General features: G+C 36.5%; 1 pseudogene; it reads left to right on the top strand.

Moving 5' to 3' along the window:
• The first annotated feature begins 2,671 nt into the window (after nucleotides 1-2,671).
• LOC134235461 (nuclear pore complex protein Nup205-like) lies at nucleotides 2,672-21,026 on the top strand (annotated as a pseudogene).
• The last annotated feature ends 836 nt before the right edge of the window (nucleotides 21,027-21,862 follow it).

The raw sequence follows: 21,862 nt of genomic DNA, 5'->3' as shown, positions 1-21,862 counted from the left end.
TAAACCGTCGCTTTTTTATGAACCGCTTCGCGGTTTATAAAGCGTAAACTGTCCCAACCCAGTTTTAACAGATGAAAATGAACAATACACAGACAAAAAAAATAGAAAGAGATTGAAACAATAAAAATTTTTTATTAGCTCTAAAGGTCACAGACCAGAAGAGCTTATGCGATAGTATGGTGTCCGTCGTCTGTCTAGCTGTCCCTCTGTCTGTAAACGGACTCAATTTTTACTCAATTTTTAAAACGCTACTCCTCCTACAGTTTTGGTCTGATTTTAATATAACTTGGCATACAAGTAGACTACACTAAGATACATAAAATAGAGCATCATGGTTTTTTATTTCGAAGAACAGTGTTGCCATTGTTACTAAAAATGGAAACATCTTTTATTATATCCTTTGTAATATTAGTACAAACCAGTAGAGCTTCAGTCTTGACAGAGACTTCTGGTTAAAAAATTGTATCTGTCATTTGCATTGATATTAATTGAAATGTGGTTGTTGTGTGTTTTTTTTTTTTTTGCCAAAGGTTATTAAGTTGCAAGTGACTGTTTAAGAATCCCTTGTATACAACTGCAGGATTGATTTCTTTCAAGTAAATACAAGGGCTGTCCCGTAAAATCGTGGACAAGTTTAGTCTAGTGAGAAAAATAAACATCACTGCGTTTTGAAATTTTCACTATTATTTAGTACATATTTTAGTAATACAATGTATACACTGCAAATTTTAGATAAATATGTGCATAAATAAACAAATTAAGAGATTTTATGCCATGTATTGTATCACCTTACGGCGCATGGATTAATTATAACGTCAAAGTGTCTTAAACAGCGTCACGTTTTATCTTTGCTGAAAATGAAGTTGTCGAATGAGTCCGACTAGCTGCAATAATGTAGCCCTCTCCCCCCCTTTTTTTTTTTTTTTCTCCAGAAAACATCAGATTAAAAAAAATACGTAGCTATTAATAGCTACCTAGGGCTACATTTTTATTGCATTTTGCTATGGTGAATACCATATTTTTTTGATACGGTCACATTAATGATGAATACCTTCCTGACTTTTACAATTTAAAATTGATAATATACGAAGTTTTTATTTTTTGGCCAAATTTTAGATACATATGTGACTGTGTTGTCTCAAAATGCATAAAGCAGAAAGTAGGTAAAAATAGCTACTTTTGGTAGCCTATAAATACCTACGTAGGTAAAAATAGTCTTTGGACTGGACCTGTTTACTGTTAAAAGCCGAAATTGTCCCGCACCTGCACCAATGAACTAAAAAAAAAGGGGGGAGAGGGCTACATTATTGCAGCTAGTCGGACTCATTCGACAACTTCATTTTCAGCAAAGATAAAAAAATGACAATTTATCCGCCATGTTTACTGACCTTGATAGATTGTATTTTGGGACAGCCAATTAGGTTCTATAGGAAGTTGCATAAAAATAACACTTAAAATGGTTTTATATACATGTTTTTGTGATGAAATTCAGCACATATATTTATAAACACCGATAATTGCTTTATTCAGTTGTTCTAAATTTCAAGCGAAAGTCTCATTACGTCACGCGTGAACTGTCATGGCTGCTGAAGTAAACTACCAGGAAACATGCAGAGTTATTTTACAAGTTTTTCGCATTTAACGGGGTCTACTGTTGACAGTGAATAAAAAATTCGTCTTATTAGAAGTAAGTTGAATGTAAAAATAATTTATTTTGCCTGCAGTCGCTCCTATTAAAAAAAAATATTTGCACCATTACGGAGATGCGATGGAATTGTAGCCCTCTCCAGAAAACATCAGATTAAAAAAAATCGGAGAGGGCTACATTATTGCAGCTAGAGTCCGACTTGAATTTAGGAATTTCATTGATACATATTCTGTGGTCTCCATAAAAAGCCGAAGAACTAAATTGCACCCTCATGCAATCTTCTGAAGATTTATTAGGAAGTTTAACGGACAACATTCTCACCATCATTCAACTAATAGAAAATCTTATATCGGCGGTCTAATATGACAGCGTCTTTTGCTATTACATTAGGTGTTTGTCCGTATGTTTTGTGCTCCCCAGGGACTCGATCAAAAAAAACTTTGATAAGAAAACTCCTATTTCATTTGTATACTAAAGGTATGGTGATATTTTTATAATCTTTTTTCTTCTATGGTCATTTCAAGTCTCTAAAGGTGTCATTACAACATAGAAATAAAACTTTATTGTTCTCTGGTGCGCCGTAACGTCATAAAACGTCACCATTTTTCGTGTGTTGTGTTTACCATTTCCCATTTCAAATGCTCGATCGAAAACTGCCAAAAATTAAGCAAATGCCTTAAAACTTATACTAAGACTACAAAATTTATTGTGGAATTGAATTGGGATAATTTTAATCCAAATCTTATGTATTTAAAACTTTTAATTTGAATTCAAACTTGTGTATTCTTTAATAAACCCTTGGTTTTTTTACCGACTGCGCCGTAGGACAATATCTCGTGCACATTCAAGCATAATGAAATCTTTATTTTTGCCTATATTGTATCAAAAAAATTAACATGCACTTAAATATGATATATAAACATTTACTGAAATTTTCAGCTAAGTGTGCCTATTACTTTTCGAGAATAACGCTATTTGTCCACGATTTTACGGGACAACCCTGGTATAAAGCTTTATTTATAGTGGGAGGTGTCCAGTGACTGTCTGACGATCCTATGTAAGCTCCTGAGGGAGTATGAGGTGGTGGGGAATGACTTTGGGGAGGAGCTTGTTGAGGTACAGATGGGGGGCGTGGTGCCCGCTAACAAGTCACCAGGGTACATCCTGATGCTTCACCTACTGAAGGACTCCCACTTCCTGTCCAAGGTGAGATTCATATAATTTCCTGCTTAAATGGATATCTTTATTGAATTTTTTTTTTAATTGGGCTGGAAGGTGGAGACATATGTGCTTTGTTTTGTTAAGAATTGAAGTTGCATAATTATTTCAGGTGTTGAAAGTACTGGATGACAGTGTCAGATAACTTGAAACATACAAGGCTATACCAGGTAAATAGTGATTAAAGAAATTCAGGTGTTTTAAATTGTGTTGTAAAGTGTTTAAATTTGTTTGGTTGATTAAACTGGCTAATGTTCAAGAAGTTAATTTGATTGGTTGGATGGACTAGATAATGTTATGTGAGGTAATTTGATTGGTTGATATTACTGGTCAATGCTAGGGGAGTAGGAGAGTTAATTTGATTGGTTGATTGTATTGACTGATGCTTAGAGAGTTAATTTGATTGGTTGATCTGTACAGGACAGGAGGCCCTGGAGTCTGCCAGTCTGCTGTGTTTACAGCTGATAGAGACAAGTCTGGAGAAGTCGGGGACGTTCCTGGATGCGTGTCATGAGACGGGAGCCTCTGCCATGGACCGTCTTCTCCTCAGTATTAATCCACACAGCGGCAAAGCCGACCACCTCGTTAATGTCACAAAGTAGGTCAATAAAAGTAACAAAAATAACAAGCAAAACATTTATATTATTTGAAGAATATGAAAGTTTTATTGCTTTTAGTCATTCAAGTCTTATAAAAAATGGAAAGTTGTAAGAAACATTAATTTTATCATCCTATATTGTGTGATCATGGTCACAAATGGTGTTTTACAATCTTGTAGGTATATACACTAGTTCAGCATTCGTCTTCCTGAACATGCCCAGTCAGCAAGGAAGTTCCTGTATCGAGTGTGTCACTCGGCTCCCGTCCAAGTGGCCCTCATCAATCTGTTCACATCAAATCAGGTAACAGTATAATTTGATTAAGACACCAAAATGAACATTTTTTAAAGCTCTGAATTCTCCTTGAACTGAGAATTATTTCCAGTCTGGTTGACACTGAAAGAGATGTTACATAATACACTGTGTCTAGTTCCAGAATTAGATAAATGGGTACACTAGATTGTTATTAGGGTTCTATAGAAATCTTATGCCATGTAATTCTTGGTTTACATTATTGTATCACATAAAATTCATTATTCCAGACCTTTCACATGGAGCTGCTCCATGGATTTGTGGAAAGCCTGGAAGTGGAGGAACCAGAACAAATGGTGGAGAAGACAATCCACTTACCTGAGGAAGAGGGTAGGTACTTATTAGTGTGCAGAGAGAGAGAGAGAGAGAATCCACTTACTGTATAGGCCTGGGGGAAAATAACTCGCGGTGTTAATATTCGCTATATTCACGGTGTTCATAAATCCGTGAATTCAAGAAACAATGAATAAATTTTCAATTACGGTATCTCCATGTTTTATTTTGATATCTGAGAATAAACTACGATGGGTCTATATACATGTATGTGCAGAACATGGTCATTTCAGTAATTACGATTATTACTTGTCATTCAATTATTTTAATTATAACGCTTTACTTTAATTTAAATCAACAGATAATATCCTGTATTTGTTAAAAAGATGTTTTAATAGCCGACGCTACATGTTTCGTCAATCAAAACACGTGGGCCATGGTTTTGATTACCCGCACGTAACTATAATCACGTGTATTTGTTACATGTACCTGCATTATCATGCATATCAATTTTTATCGACTTTTTAAAAACATTCAAGAAATTATCGAACTACTACGGAAGATTTTGGAAGGATTTTATTTCATTGACCGACATAAACAGATTTATTACCGCCCAGTGGTTTTTCGCTGCGTTGTATTGTAGATCTTGGGGTGTACATGCACTCATCGTAATAGCATATAGGAAAGTTATTAGTCATTGACGTTTATAGTCATCAACGTTTTATAACTGCACTTGTTTTAATTAATCGTCGATTACTTATCAAATCTAGCAATTTTATATTAACCCTGTTGATGTCCTTTACATGTAGCTACAAACGGATAATGACAAGGGAGGTTACTTTTATTTTATATCAATTCCGCGAATTCAAGAAACCGCAATGGTGTCAGATGAGAAAAAACCGTGAAAATTATAGCCCGTGAAAATAATCCCCTATACAGTACCTGAGGAGGAGGGTATGTTAAAATTGTGTGGAGAGAGAGAGAATCCCCTTACCAGAGGAAGAGTGTGTTAAAATTGTGTGGAGAGAGAGAGAGAGACAAGGGTATGTACTCAGTAGTGTGGAGAGAGACAGAAAGAAAGAAAGAGAGAGAGAAAATTCACTTACCAGAGGGAGAGGGTATGTACTCAGTAGTGTGGAGAGAGAGAGAGAGAAAGAAAGAGAGAGAGAGAGAATCTACCTACCAGAGAGAGAGGGTATGTACTCAGTAGCATGGAGAAAGAGAGAGAAAGAAAGAGAGAGAAAATTTACTTACCAGAGGGAGAGGGCATGTACTTAGTAGTGTGGAGAGAGAGAGAGAAAGAGAGAAAGAGAGAGAGAGAAGGTGGGGGGTGTATTGTTCAGAGAAAGATGATAAAAATGGTTTCAACAGTGATGTGTAAAGGAAGGGGGCATTCACCTTATAAACCTGAGGAAGATGGTAACTAGGAATCCCAACAGTGTGGATTGATTTCATATATTTTCGTTTCCCATTTTGTTTAAACAATACTGTATACCATATAAGTAGAAATTTTAGCGAAGATTTAATTTTGGCATTGTTAGCGAGGCTGCTGAGATCGCTAAAATTACATATCGCTAAAAATTTATTGCGTAATATTTGTAATAGATGAAATTACATCTCGCTAAAAAATAAAATACCAGTTCTCAAGAACAAATTAAATTGCCAAATTTGCGTCTCCCTAAAATTTCCAAAAAAACGGTATTTACAGTGAATCTCCCCCCCCCCCCCCTCCCCTCCCTTTTTTTTAACTTGGGTAAATTTGAAATAACATTATCTCATAAGCAGAACTGTATCTTTGTGCAAATCAAATCAAATTGTTTTCAGGAGTGATAGTGTGAAAAAGATAGAAGCAGAAATATTCCTGCATATACACTGTACATATATTTGATGCTAAAAGAATTGCACTTTTCTCTCTCAGATATTAATGTAAACATTAACGCAAATATAATGTTTTAAATTTCTGAGAAGTTCAAAGAATGCCATTATAATGTCACTCTAATAATGATTAGCTTTATTGTAACATATGATTCCAGTGAGATTGGCCACATCCGTAACTCCACCATTATAATGTCACTTTAACACTGATTAGCTTTATTGTAACAGATGATTCCCGTGAGATTGGCCACGTCCGTAACTCCACCATTATAATGTCACTTTAACACTGATTATCTTTATTGTTACAGATGATTCCTGTGAGATTGGCCACGTCCATAACTCCACCAGACAGTACCTACTTCAGGTCCTACTGAGATCTCTAGACCAACCTTCACCAAACTTGGCACACCTGCTGCTGGGCTTTGACATTAGGAAGTCTGTTAGCAGGACTCTGCTCCAGGATCCAGGTGAGCTGAGAAAAGAAGTTTTGTCTAAATTTTACTTCAAGATGCAAAAGATTCTTAGATCTACCAATGAAAATTTTGCAATTTCACAAATTTAATTTGAATTTCTAAAACCACGTATTCTAGGGTCCCAGGTATTCTAGGGTCCCCTCAGACCTGTCTACATGCGGTCCTGTCCCTGTTAGAGCGGGGGGTGGGGACACACTCAGGCCCCATCTGCCTGAGGGACACTCCACGACTGTCTGAGCTGGCCTACAAACACATCTACCTCCTGGCTGCCAACAAGGAGACGTTGACGCCCACTTTACGATATTTACGTACAACCAGGGACTTCCTGTTCAGGCAGCTCCAGCATCTACCTTTCACTCAGCAGTTTTATAGCGAGTTCAAATTTAATTCAGAATTTCACTATGTCTTAAAAAATGTTTTTAAAAATTTAGATTATTTCATTTATTAAAGAGTTGTTTCAGTGATATACTTGCATGTAATACATATACATTTTAATGTGCACAGAGAAGCTAGTCAAACCTTATATTATCATATTTGTGACTGTTTCTAATTTTATAATTAATTACATAATAAAAAATCAAAATGGTCTGATTTGCTAAAAAAAAGTAATAAATGTGATTCTCACAGTGTTACAGCCAGCATTAGGAGACGAAGCTGACCTGACCTATGACAAATTTACAGAGCACAGAGTCTACAAACATCTTATCTGTCTCAGACAGCCAGGCCGTTCAGAAGTAAGCAAAGAAAAACATAAAAAAATTATCACACTGCTCTTCTTTTGCTAATAAAATCTTGTTCAGACTTTATTTTCCTTGTTCTGGCAGCCAAGTACGCAGGAAGTTGCTAGGACTTCTGGATGAAGTTGACTTTTCACAGCAATATCTTCCTACAATGAAGTTGGAGTTTTTCGAATTGTCGATGATTGAACAAGCCATCAAAAGTGTAGAGACTCGGACTGAACAGGACATTTTGTATTGTGATGGCAAATGAACTACCAGGGCAATATCATGGTGACTCAGAGGCTGCGAGTATTAAAGGTGAGATCAATATTATAGTGACTCAGAGGCCGCGAGTTTTAGAGGTGAGATCAATATTATAGTGACTCAGAGGCTGCGAGTATTAAAGGTGAGATCAATATTATAGTGACTCAGAGGCTGCAAGTATTAAAGGTGAGATCAATATTATAGTGACTCAGAGGCCGCAAGTTTTAGAGGTGAGATCGATTATCCCAATTATTAAGCATTTTAGATCCTTCCTTACTGAATCCTCTTTGTGTCAGGTGATGTAAAACTAGCTACACAGTCTCTTTTTCCAGCCCAATCGGATGCCATTGATTTCACTCTTCTCTATGATGACTGTCTCTTTCATGTTTTCTTAATTTATTTGACCTGCCTCCAAAGAGGTCAACATTTCAGCAAAACAATAAAATTTTATAAATTTTTCAGGAAGAGGAGAATATTCTGCATCACGAGGTGCTACATAACAGAATACACCAGGAACTGTCCACCAAACAGCAGGCTCTGGAGGCGTGGTAACAGAATCCACCAGGAACTGTCCACCAAACGGCAGGCTCTGGAGGCGTGGTAACAGAATCCACCAGGAACTGTCCACCAAATGGCAGGCTCTGGAGGCGTGATAACAGAATCCACCAGGAACTGTCCACCAAACGGCAGGCTCTGGAGGCGTGATAACAGAATCCACCAGGAACTGTCCACCAAACAACAGGCTCTGGAGGCGTGGTAACAGAATCCACCAGGAACTGTCCACCAAACAACAGGCTCTGGAGGCGAGGCATCAGGTGACCGAGGTTCTGCTGACTGCGTGTCCTGAGGACCTACTGACCGCTGAGGACAGACAGACTGTACTGTTTGAGCTGCTACAGGAACTACAGAGAAAGACATCTGTGTGTCTTATTTACCAACCCTAAAGTATTTTGTATTAACGTACAAGAAAATGAGCATCTAACCAATGCCAAGTATTGGCCATATTTCATCTGTATCCTTAAGGTTAAAATGTAAATCTTGCAAAAAGATGTCTGGAAAAATGGTACCATAACATTTTCCTTCTCTCACAATATTCATGTTGACAATTGCCTTCATTTGGGGAAAAGGGAGGGGAAATTTTGATTTTACAGAGAAAAAAGTTATAGTATTACGTCCCTATATACTACATTTAATATCAATCTACTCATTTTTTTTAGGTGACTAAAGATGATGCCTTGACAGAGTTAAGTGCCCCTGTGGCTGGGATCATCCTCACTCTGATGACAAATCTACGTCAGACTGTTTCTGTCAGGATTCTGTCTCCGACGACGAAACCTCACACTTCCTCACCATGCTGGACTCCACTGCAGGTCAAGGTCAAACAGGGTCATGGGGTCAAGTGTCAGGGTCACCATCCCAATTTGCTTCCTCCCTTCAACTGGTGCTTAGAGGAGTGATAGATCACATTCTGCTTTCAAGTAAGAATATATATCGAAATATCTGAAGTGTACATGTACATACTTTTTCGCTGAAAAGAAATTTTTCAAGTGCATGTTCATAAAACTAGAATTTCAAACAACTTTGTACAAAACTAAGAAATTTTATTATCAATCTCAAATTCTGTTAAGGTGGTGGCCAGCAGAGAGTTAGAGCCAATCTTCACGGGGCTCTGCTATATTATCTAGTACAAATCGCTCAGAAACCCAAGTCACTGACTCACACAGATACAGGTATGTTTAAGTAGAAGTCACATGTGTCTTGTTTAAGAATATAATTCAAAGTAAGATGTAAAAGCCTGAATGTCAACAAAACTCCACAGAGCTTGCTCTTACTTTGTGGCATACATAGGTCGAAATTGTATGTATTTTTAGAATACAGTCATGCTCTTCAAGTGTAAATTATATGAAATACAAAACCTAAACTAGCATGACAGAGGATTATAACAATGTTTCCTTTTTCTGACAGAGGCAGGAGGTGATGGGGTTGGGAAGAGGATTTTGGCCGACGCCCACTCTGAGTATGAGCAGCTGAGACGGGAAAATGTGTCGACCATTCTGTCATACGGAGACAACTTTATGGACATGGTGTGTCGTGTGATGGACACGATGTAGGAAGGGTAAGGAGGGAATCTTCGTATCCTCGTGTATTTTTAGTTCCACTTGTTTCATTTTGAACAGGTTTCAGCAGTGCATGACCAGCTATACTAATATTGTCTGTTGTAGATGCTGTCTCTATCAGTACTGGACGTCACCATTCTGTCTATTGACAAGTTCCAGCAGTGGATGACCTTTCTGTCCTCTAAAGGTTACCTCCAACAGCTGGTGGACAGCCTTCTCCATGACGACCAGCCGCTACAGACCCTTGTGTCCCCCGCCCCCCAACTCAGAGTGCTGTACATCTATCTGTCTAAACTGGTAGGTCTTCCATAATTACTATCTCATTCTACCCCCACATTTGTCATATTGCATCTAACAAAACTTTAATCTGTATATAACTCATTCAAAAATTTTGATTTAGCAGTAGTCCATTAATTGATTTTCAATATTGATATGAAATTTAAGGGCTCCGACTTATAAATACAAAGTGACTGTGTTTCAGAGTTTGTTGACGTGTGTGGCAGAATCAGCCGTGGGGGCCCACACCTTGTTACAGTGTGGAGTCATGCAGAGACTGGCTGGATGTGTCTTCTTTGACCTTCGACCTGACTTTGACAGGTAAGTGTGTCAGCTGTCTTATGAATGTTTACAGAAATCAAGTATGTCCAAATACAAATGAACTTGTATAAAATTAAAATATCAGTGTAGAGCTTGACAATTTCAAAGTTTGTATATACGAGGGGTGATCAAAAAGTTCGCAAACTAATTGAATAACTTCCATACAAGAAACATTATTTGGTTTTAATGTTGATTATATTTTAAAATAATCCTCCCCAATTTTAATGCACATCAACCACCGTTCTGCGCATGCGCGAATCATGTGATATTGGCGGACACGTGACCCCCTCCATAGCGTTCTGTCACAAAAGTTAAAAGATTTTTCCGAGTTTTATATTTCTTTCCATGTGAGTTAATTTTTATGACAAGAACAGTTAATTTGTCAGAAATGGTCATATCTCGGCAACAGATTGGGTGGATAATAACATCCTTTCCAAAAACAAGCATGGCGACCATTAAAACACAAATCTTCTGTCTCAGGAGAGACCTTTATTCAATGTGGATAGAGAATGGGTGCAACCTTTTTATCATATCTAATATGTTTAAAATCTAAAGTAAACGATATCGTAAGTATTTAATACTTATATCATTGTTCAAATATTCAACTATTTTTCAAAGTGCTAGTTGGAGGTCTTTGATAGCAAATTGCTTAATTAAAAATACATATCTTTTCAAACTTGCTTTCACTGAGCAAGATGACAAGTATCATTTTTAACCATTAGCATTCCTTCACTAAAACGATTAATCCAATCACTAATTGAATTTATAGGAACTCATTTATCTCAATAAACTGTGTACTAATTATTATATGATACAGTAACTGTAGAGGGATTTCTAAGATATTACAAGAAATTGTACAGTCGTTTGTTGAACAAGTTCGACCGAGACAACCATTTTTCGTCACAAGTGACCTAAATAGTGACGTCATTTTCACATTGTGATGTCACACCCTTACCAAACTGATATGTTTGCTGCAGGCCTGCAGCAAACTGGCAAGTTTGCTGCAAGCTTGCAGCAAACAAAATTGTTCGCAGGAAGAAAATTTTCTTGTACGCAGATGATTGCCGCTAGCTGCGATCTTGCGGCAAACATTGCAACAATTGCTGTAAGCTTGCAGCAAATTCGCAGGAACCCAACATGTTTGCCGGAACATTGCAAGAAACATACGCGCCAATTTAATGTTCGCAGCAAGTTCGCAGGAAACTTTTTCACAATTCAAATGTTTGCAGGAAGTTCGCAAGAACAGTAAACAAGTCAAATCAGCCAATGAAACGCAGATTGTAATGGGTCAACACAAAACTGGCCATTTTGAAATGTTGGAATTGAAGCTGTACATGTTTCAGTATTTTGGTAGGAATATACATCGATTTGAATGATTAAAAGTGCCAAACTCTGGATGTAGGTGTTCATTCTCTCAATGAAATCTAATTGGTAAGAAATGATTTTGATTTATTTTGATATTTGAAAGAATATTTCTTAAAAGCACGTTTGAGTAACTGGTGTAAATGCTAGGTCAAATCTAAATCTGTTTCTTATGAATTTCAGTCCTCTTTTTGATATCACATATGTATACTTCTTAAAAGTATTAATGGACCCAAATCACTTAAATGTTATCAAATTAATTAGTAAATGTGTAATCACAAAAATATTCATTAAAAATTATATGTAAAGTTCTTAAAGTTCTGTTCATATAAAATTAAGCTATCATGCACTTTCATTTTAAAAAGGTATGAAAACTTTGTCTAGGAACGTAAAGAGGGCCTATCATAACTTCATAAAACTGCATTTTTTCAGAAACATGTGGTGGATTTTCTCTAGACTTAACAGATTTAGGTCAGGACAAAGGCTTTCTGTGAACTTGCTGCTTGTACAAAGGAATGTGCCAAAACCATAAGGAAATTGTTTGCTGCAAGTTAGCAGCAATGTTTGCTGCAAGCTTGCTGCAATGTTTGCGGCAGGCTTGCAGCAATGTTTGCCGCAAGCTTGCAGCAATGTTTGCGGCAGGCTTGCAGCAATGTTTGCCGCAAGCTTGCAGCAAGGTTTCCTTATTTGGAAAATCCAATGTTTGCTGCAGACTTGCAGCAAACCTCATTTGCATGGTAAAATGTTTGCAGCAAGCTTGCTGCAGACTTGCCGCTAACTTGCTGCAAACGCCAAAGCTTTGTATAGACTGTCATGCTTTCTTTGGCTACATTGCCGCAAGCTTGCAGCAATGTCTGCTGCAAGCTTGCAGCAATGTTTGCTGCAGACTTGCAGCAAATATTTGCAGGAAGGCAATGTTTTCGGTAATTTAGGGCAAACAAGGAGAGAAACTTTATTCAGCATATGCTATTTATAGACCTTGTGTATGGCTATGTGTGTATCAAATTATTTTCTAATCTGAATTGTGGTTTTGTAGATATAGAGATAGTTTGCGAACTTTATGATCACCCCTCGTATACTGAATAAGGATTAAAAGTTTTGTAAGCATTGCCCGAGAAGATTGCAGTCGATCTTGTTGATTGTTGACCTTGTTATGATTTCTACAGAGATGAAGCCAGCGTTGATACAGAGGAGGACTTCCTGCCCAGCCCCATGGCCCGCTATCGTCAACTTCTCATTGCCGTCCTCAAATTCTGTCTGGCCATGCTGACCTCACTGGGTATAGAAAACCAGGACTGTGACAATCAGGTGAATAGTTTCTACAACTATATGTGTTTAATGCAGAGCCCCTCATGGACCCAAAGCACTATTTAGATAGTTCCCTAGAAAGTCTGCATATCAAGTAGAATTTCTCATGCTTTGACTTACGGGCATCAGCATCAATTTACACATTTTTGTAGACATAATTTCATAGCTTACTTAAAGATAGATTAGAATTGAGTAATTTTAAATACATTTAAAAACATATTGTCAAGGGAATGTAATTTTATGGGTAAGGGTGACCCATGGAATCCAGAAATATCAGACCCCACAAAAAATATACAAAATTGTTTACCATTCCATGCTGTTATAGGTGATACAGTTTATTTTGTCTCACGGAGAAGGTTTTCACGGAATTCTGCGAGACAGACAGCCCAGTTTAAGTCTCCCTGCTCTACGTGAACTAGCTCTAACTACAGCGGTATTCACACGAGCTAACTCAAGAGGTAAATATTGTTACATGTATGTTTGTCGAAGCAGATTCTGTTCATTATGACATTTTAACTGGTACTATTGATTTTCAAACATTTAGTCAAAAATGTTTTAACGATATATGTATCTTCATTTCTAATGTTCTACAAAACAGGCATTCCAGATGCAGAATTTGATGACCTTGATCCAGCTGGAATAGAATTGAAAGGTCAAAAGGTCAGGATTGAGAGACAATTGTTGGCACTGATGCCAAAGTACTGTATATGAGAGAGAGTCAACAAACATAACTCAAGTCACTCAAGTCACTGGAGTCTGATGAGTTGACTCGGGGGAAGGACTTATTAAAGTTCAGAACTGGCGGTGGTATTTTTAGAAGTGTCCTCCAGTGTAACCTCTTATTGTCGAGCTGTCATCTCAACCTCAGGTAAAACCACAAATTTAAAGACGTATCTTGTCAGATTGTCAATTAAGTGTTGATAACCTGTAAGAGCTGCTAAAAAAGTTTTGAAGTTGTATATCTTTCACTTTAAATTTATGTTTGTAAGGGTCCAAAAATTATGTTGTTACCTTTATCAAGTGTCCAAGCAGATAATTATCTTTATAAACATTGTATAGTGTTGGGCATTGATAATGATATTGCAAACTTCATAAAATGTTAGGGACAAATAATAATTTTGTAAACTTTACATAATCACTGTGTCAGGAGATAAATCATATCGCAAAAAAACCCAGATAATGGAATTGTTATCCTTATTCTTTATCAGAAGCCTTTACCATATTGTAAATGTTAAGTTTTATCAGCCTCAGGAAAACATATTGTAACTCTTTGTAATGTCAGATTTTTTTTTCAATTTATAGGACCAACATCACAGTTTTCTAGAGTTCTGTTCCGACCGTGTCTGGATGAAACCTTCTAAACTAGAGATCTAGGAAGTATACTGATGGTATGTTATTTATAGCACTAGAGGTCAGAGGTCAATACACTGTTGTAAAGAAAGAATAAGCCTCCTCATAAAATATTATATATTGAAAAGGTATGAGCTCGGAAAAGTCTGTCTGTCCATAATTTTTTACTGGATTTGTGATTGTCCTATTTTTTTCAAATCTGGAATACATGTTATTTTAGGGACAAATTATGATACCAAGTTGATGATATTAATATCTTTGAAAATCTCCTCAAACTCAGAGTATTTAGCAGACAAACTAAGTGCATAGTAACGATTAGTAAGAATTCTACCAAGATTGTGATTTTTTAAAGCCCTGGGTCAGGGTACTTGAATAACAGGAGGGCCTTATGTGTGAAGATTTTTCCCCTACTTTAAGAGAAGTCTTTCTAATGTTCAAGTCAACTTGAAAACATTCCAGTCATGATTTGAGAAGTTAGAGGTACAGATAAAAGTAATTATTTCTAGACAGATCTCATTACAGACACTTCATTCCTGAATAGCAGTACAGTCCAGGCCATCAGCTTAGGGGTGGTGGTGTACCAACTCCGCCAGTGTGCCAACCACTTCATGTCTGTGTAGGAGAGTCACAAACAACACCTCCGTAAACTACAGAGTCTGGCTGACCTTAGTACAGACGACCTCAAACAGGTGATTGATTGACTGTGTATTGTTTAACGTCCCTCTCAAGAATTTTTCACATGTATGGCGATGCCACCACTTGTCGGTGGAGAGCTGCAAATTTTGTCATATATTCGTGTCAACACTTATTGCAACACGGGACCTCGGTTAATATGGTTTCATCCGAAAGACCTGCATGTCTCAACGTCCCACAGTGGGATTTGAACCCGTGACATGAGGATCAACTCCTTACTTCACAAATCACAACTATAGATCAGACGACTCACGACCACGACTCAAACAGGGAAAGAAAAAATTATAAAATTGAATGTACAAAGGGTATGGATTTGGAGAAGGTTGTAATATTTAGTCATTTAGATCAGATGTATTTTTATGCACCCGGATCGATAGATCCGAAGCGTATATCGTTTTTGTCTTGTCGGTGTGTCTGTTTATCTGTTTGTCTGTTTGTCTGTCTGTCTGCTGAAAACTTTAACCTTCACCATAACTTTTGAACCATAAAAGAAAGAGACTTCATATTTGGTATGCATACTCCACTAATAAAGTCCTTTCAAATGACATCAAGGTCAATGACGTGATTTTGACTGTGACCTATATGCTAAAAATAGCTTTTTCCACTGTTTGTCATAACTTTTGAACCATAGGAGATAGGGACATCATATCTGGTAAACATACTCCACTAATAAAGTCCTTTTGAATGATGTCAAGGTCAATGATCTTGTGACCTAGACTTGACCTATATGCTAAAAATAGCCTTTTCCACTTTTTGCCATAACTTTTGAACCATAGGAGATAAGGAATTCCTGTTTGGTATGCATACTCCACTAATAAACTCCTTTCAAACGACACCAAGATCTATGACTTTGTGACCTTGACTGTGACCTATGTGCTAAAAATAGCTTTTTTCACTGTTTGTCATAACTTTTGAACCATAGGAGATAGGGACTTCATATTTGGTAAACATACTCCACTAATAAAGTCCTTTCGAATGATGTCAAGGTCAATGATCTTGTGACCTAGACTGTGACCTATATGTGAAAAATAGCTTTTTGCACTTTTTGCCATAACTTTTGAAACATAGGAGATAGGGAATTCATATTTGGAATGCGTACTCCACCAATTAAGTTCTTTCAAACGACACCAGGGTCAATGACCTTGTGACCTTAACTGTGACCAATATGCTAAAAATAGATTTTTCGAGCTCTGTTTCCGTCGGGCGCATAGTGTTTCACAAACACATCTTGTTTAAGTACTTTTTTGTGTGTATGATGTGTAGAGTGGGTCTTCATTTTTTTGAAAATGGTAAGAGATGCATTCTTCCATACCCTTTCAATATTTTTTTACAAAAAAATGGTACGAAGACCCACTCTATATAAAAAACACAGTTTTAACATTCCATTTCTATCATTTTTACGGTTACTAAAGCGTGTTACCATTTTGATGGTTTAATTACAATAAATTTCTATGTCATTTAGTGATTCAGGTTTTATCTTTATGGTATGCACATGGTTATGATAAATAACCCCTAAATTTTACAAAAAGTGGAATTTGTAAGAATTTTTATTTGAGATTTTACCTGCCCTTGCGTAGGCATATGGCTCGCCTAATCCCCCTAGATTCTTTGGTATACAGATGTGTCAGATGAATATCTAGGGCAAGTTCTGTTTTGGGTACAGTCGCGCCATTTTCGACAGAGTTATGCCCCTTGGACTTAGGAAAATTCTAATTATTTGCAGTTTCCGTTCATTTTCTTTACAACCATTGCACATACTGAAATGAAATTTGGTATACAGATATATCAGATATATCTAAGTCAAGTTCTGTTTTGGGTACGGTCGGCCATTTTTGACAGAGATATACCCCTTGGACTTAGAAAAATTCCAAGTATTTGCAGTTTCTGCTCATTTTCTTCACAACCATTGCACATACTGAAATGAAATTTAGTATACAGATTTATCAGATAACTTTCTAGGTCAAGTTCTGTTTTGGGTACGATCGCACTATTTTTGACAGAGTTATGCTCTTTTGGACTTTCAAAAATTCCAATTTTGGGGAAGGGGGCATAAGTGTTTTATAAACATCTCTTGTTTTAAATACATTTTTTTTGTATGTATGATGTATTTGATCTGTTTAATGTTTAGTTTTCTGGAGTAGAAGAGAAGCTCACATCTCATCAGAGACAGAAACTCGCTAAAACTCGCCTCACCAAAATCGTGCACTACAAAGAGGAACAACTGCAATACTTTGCTTGTATCCTTTATGAACGAAGCAAAATATTAGAATTTGGGCTAAAAATTTTCTTGAAGTTGAAGCAAGTTTTAAAAAAAAAAAAAAAAAAAAAAAGAGGTTGGCAACTTCTGTACATTTTTAAACATGAGGATAGGTAAAAGCATTTAAAGGCTAGAACAAACATAAATGGTAGTAATCTCCCTTGACTGTGCTGCAGACATCTTGTAGAACTGTCTGTTTATGTTGTGGCGCCACCTGAAGTATTATCTCATTCACTGCATTCCTGTCAATCAGCAGACATCTACGTACCAGAGTCAGACACGCCGACACACGCAACTCAGGAGGCTTCAAGGTTAGACCGGCTCTTTGTATCTTGTGCCCTTTTTATGTGGTACAAATGACTTTATGCTTTTTCATCTATTGTGTCTCGGTGAAATGAGTATTGTATGCAGGGAAATTTTTACCTCCAGTTTTAATACCCTGTTCATAGGTGTCCGAATTTGAATTGGGCAAATTTAAAAAAAAACAGACATGAATGAGTTTGGGTGAATTTAAAGTGAGGAAAAATTGTCTAAAAATTAAAGGGGGCAAAAAATAATCCAAAGGAAAGTAATGTTGTGTACAATATTGATTTTTTTTTTTATCTCTGACAGTGTGTATTGTACTTCAAAGAAGTGCTTGCTGATTAGTATTTTGCTTTCAATGTTCACAGATTTGACTGGGATTTCTCATTCATCATTTGGAGAATCTGATACAGACTCTTTACCAGACATAGATAGACAGTTTATGATGGGGGTGACCAGTGAAGATATCGAGACACTGAAACAGACGGCAAACTCTGCCATACACAACTCACTCCTCAAAAGGATACAAAAGATTGACCAGGTAAAATACATCACTCACTCCTCAAAACGATACAAAAGATTGACCAGGTAAAAAACACCACTCACTCCTCAAAACGATACAAAAGATTGACCAGGTAAAATAAACCACTCACTCCTCAAAACGATACAAACGATTGACCAGTTAAAAAACACCACTCACTCCTCAAAACGATACAAACGATTGACCAGGTAAAAAACACAACTCACTCCTCAAAAAGATACAAAAGATTGACCAGGTAAAAAACACAACTCACTCCTCAAAAAGATACAAAAGATTGACCAGGTAAAATACACAACTCACTCCTCAAAACGATACAAAAGATTGACCAGGTAAAATACACCACTCACTCCTCAAAAAGATACAAAAGATTGACCAGGTAAAAAACACCACTCACTCCTCAAAATGATAAAAAAGGTTGACCAGGTAAAATAAACCACTCACTCCTCAAAACGATACTAAAGATTGACCAGGTAAAATACACAACTCAATCCTCAAAACAATACAAAAGATTAACCAGGTTAAAAAAAACACGACTCACTCCTCAAAACGATACAAAAGATTGACCAGGTAAAAAACACGACTCACTCCTCAAAACGATAAAAAATGTTGACTAGGTAAAATAAACCACTCACTCCTCAAAACGATACAAAAGATTGACCAGGTAAAAAACACCACTCACTCCTCAAAAGATTGACCAGGTAAAATACATCACTCACTCCTCAAAACGATACAAAAGATTGACCAGGTAAAAAACATGACTCAGTCCTCAAAACGATACAAAAGATTGACCAGGTAAAAAACACCACTCACTCCTCAAAACGATACAAAAGATTGACCAGGTAAAAAACACCACTCACTCCTCAAAAGATTGACCAGGTAAAATACATCACTCACTCCTCAAAACGATACAAAAGATTGACCAGGTAAAAAACACGACTCACTCCTCAAAACGATACAAAAGATTGACCAGGTGAAATAAACCACTCACTCCTCAAAACGATACAAAAGATTGACCAGGTAAAAAACATGACTCAGTCCTCAAAACGATACAAAAGATTGACCAGGTAAAATAAACCACTCACTCCTCAAAATGATACAAAAGATTGACCAGGTAAAAAACACCACTCACTCCTCAAAACGATACAAAAGATTGACCAGGTAAAAAACATGACTCACTCCTCAAAACAATACAAAAGATTGACCAGGTAAAAAACACCACTCACTCCTCAAAACGATACAAAAGATTGACCAGGAAAAAAACACCACTCACTCCTCAAAACGATACAAAAGATTGACCAGGTAAAATACATCACTCACTCCTCAAAACGATACAAAAGATTGACCAGTTAAAAAACACCACTCACTCCTCAAAATGATACAAAAGATTGACCAAGTAAAAAACACGACTCACTCCTCAAAATGATACAAAAGATTGACCAGGTAAAAAACACAACTCACTCCCCAAAAAGATACAAAAGATTGACCAGGTAATATACACTACTCACTCCTCAAAAAGATACAAAAGATTGACCAGATAAAATACACCACTCACTCCTCAAAACGATACAAAAGATTGACCAGGAAAAATAGTGATATCGGAGGAGTTTTTGATAAGAGATGGGAACTCCAAATATGTAATGGACAGAGAGAGAGATGGACAAACATCCCTATCAATATATACTTGTACCCCTATCAACCCTGCTTTTCAATCGCGGGTTATAAAAACTTTTACAGTAATTATGCGCCCGGATCGATAGATCCCGGGCGTATATTGTTTTTGTCCTGTCTGTTTGTCTGTTTGTCTTTCTGTCTGTTGTCAACTTTAACCTTCGCCATAACTTTTGAACAATAAAAGATAGGGACTTCATACTTGGTATGCATACTTCACTAAAAAAGTCCTTTCAAATGACATCAAGGTCAATGACCTTGTGACCTTGACTGTGACCTATATGCTAAAAATAGCTTTTTCCACTGTTTGTCATAACTTTTTAACCATAAGAGATAGGGACTTCATATTTGGTATGCATACTCCACTAATAAAGTCCTTTCAAAGGACATCAAGGTCAATGACCTTGTGACCTTGACTGTGACCTATATGCTAAAAATAGCTTTTTCCACTGTTTGTCATAACTTTTTAACCATAGGAGATAGGGACTTCATATTTGGGATGCATACTCCACCGAATAAGTTCTTTCAAATGACACCTTGGTCAATGACTTTGTGACCTTGACTGTGACCTATATGCTAGAAATAGCTTTTTTCACTGTTTGTCATAACTTTTTAACCAAAGGAGATAGGGACTTAATATTTGGTATGCAAACTCCACTAATAAAGTCCTTTCAAACGACATCAAAATCAATGACCTTGTGACCTTGACTGTGACCTATATGCTAAAAATAGCTTTTTCCACTGTTTGTCATAACTTTTTAACCATAGGAGATAGGGACTTCATATTTGGTATGCATACTCCACTAATAAAGTCCTTTCAAACGACGACAAGGTCAATGATCTTGTGACCTTGACTGTGACCTATATGCTAAAAATAGCTTTTTCCACTGTTTGTCATAACTTTTTAACCATAGGAGATAGGGACTTCATATTTGGTATGCATACTCCACTAATAAAGTCCTTTCAAACGACGACAAGGTCAATGATCTTGTGACCTTGACTGTGACCTATATGCTAAAAATAGCTTTTTACACTTCTTGCCATAACTTTTGAACCATAGGAGATAGGGACTTCATATTTGGGATGCATACTACACCGAATAAGTTCTTTCAAATGACACCATGGTCAATGACCTTGTGACCTTGACTGTGACCAATATGCTAAAAATAGATTTTTTGAACTTTGTTGCTGCCGGGCGCATAGTGTTTCACAAACACATCTTGTTTCATTCTAAATTTGATATCTAACTATGACAAACCTTTGGATTAAATCATTGTTTGTTTGTTTAGGAATACTATAAGTCCAGGACCCACTACAGCTTTGTGGAGGCCCTCATAAGGAGAGTAAGAAGACTATTGAGGCTCAACACGGGGAGCTGATATTTTATAAAAACAGACACAGGTTGCTCCCTATGGTGAAATGATTGATGTTGTCTTTGAGTGTGACTTAAAGACATTCAGAGAAAATATACTGTACATCTCGGAAGGATTTTAATATTAAGTGCTTCTGGCAGTGGACTATTGAGCCAATATCACATGGAACTTGACCTATTAATATCTGTTGAAATAATTTTTGACTATGTTATATATATATATATATATATGTGAATTTAATTCGGATGAAAACAACTACAATAAATTTTTTGGAGAATCAGATTTCTCATGATTGTTTTTGGATACTACATGTTTGATGCAGTAAAATCTTGTCATCTGCCACCCGGCAATGAATCCATGAAACACAACAAAGAAGTGTTTCATTTGTTTAATTATTTTGGTCAATTAAATTCCTTAGATGAATTACATACCCATGTAGCTAGACTAAAATGATGTGGATACTAATTAATGTTATGAATCTTACTGCATAAAAATAAAAATACAATAAACTCTGAACTAGTGTGCAGTGCATGATACTCAGAGTCAACTTGAAAACATGTAAATAATAAATTTTTGTCTTTTGTCATGCTCACATTGACATACATGTATATACATGGTATTCGTAATGAGATGATGTAGAATGTTTCTTCCAATTTACATTTTAATTGAGCAGTAATTTCAACCTGGGGTAGAATATTGACAAGATCAATTATTATTGAATAACAGACTTTTTTTCATAATTTCCTCTTTTACTATATGATTATTTTTGAAATATTTTCACACACACAGATGAGCACTAGAAAGTGAATCTGAATCAAACAATAAATTCTTGTGATTTTGGTTACTGGGACAAAACTCTATCACATACAGTTTATTTAGGCAAAAAAAAAAAAAAATCAATAGTTTCTCAGG

Source organism: Saccostrea cucullata, unplaced genomic scaffold, assembly GCF_032062105.1.
Source record: "Saccostrea cucullata isolate Sc308-1 unplaced genomic scaffold, CSIRO_AGI_Scuc_v1 ctg3595, whole genome shotgun sequence".
In the NCBI taxonomy this organism is placed as follows: Eukaryota; Metazoa; Mollusca; class Bivalvia; order Ostreida; family Ostreidae; genus Saccostrea; species Saccostrea cuccullata.
This window is presented reverse-complemented; position numbering and strand designations above follow the sequence as displayed.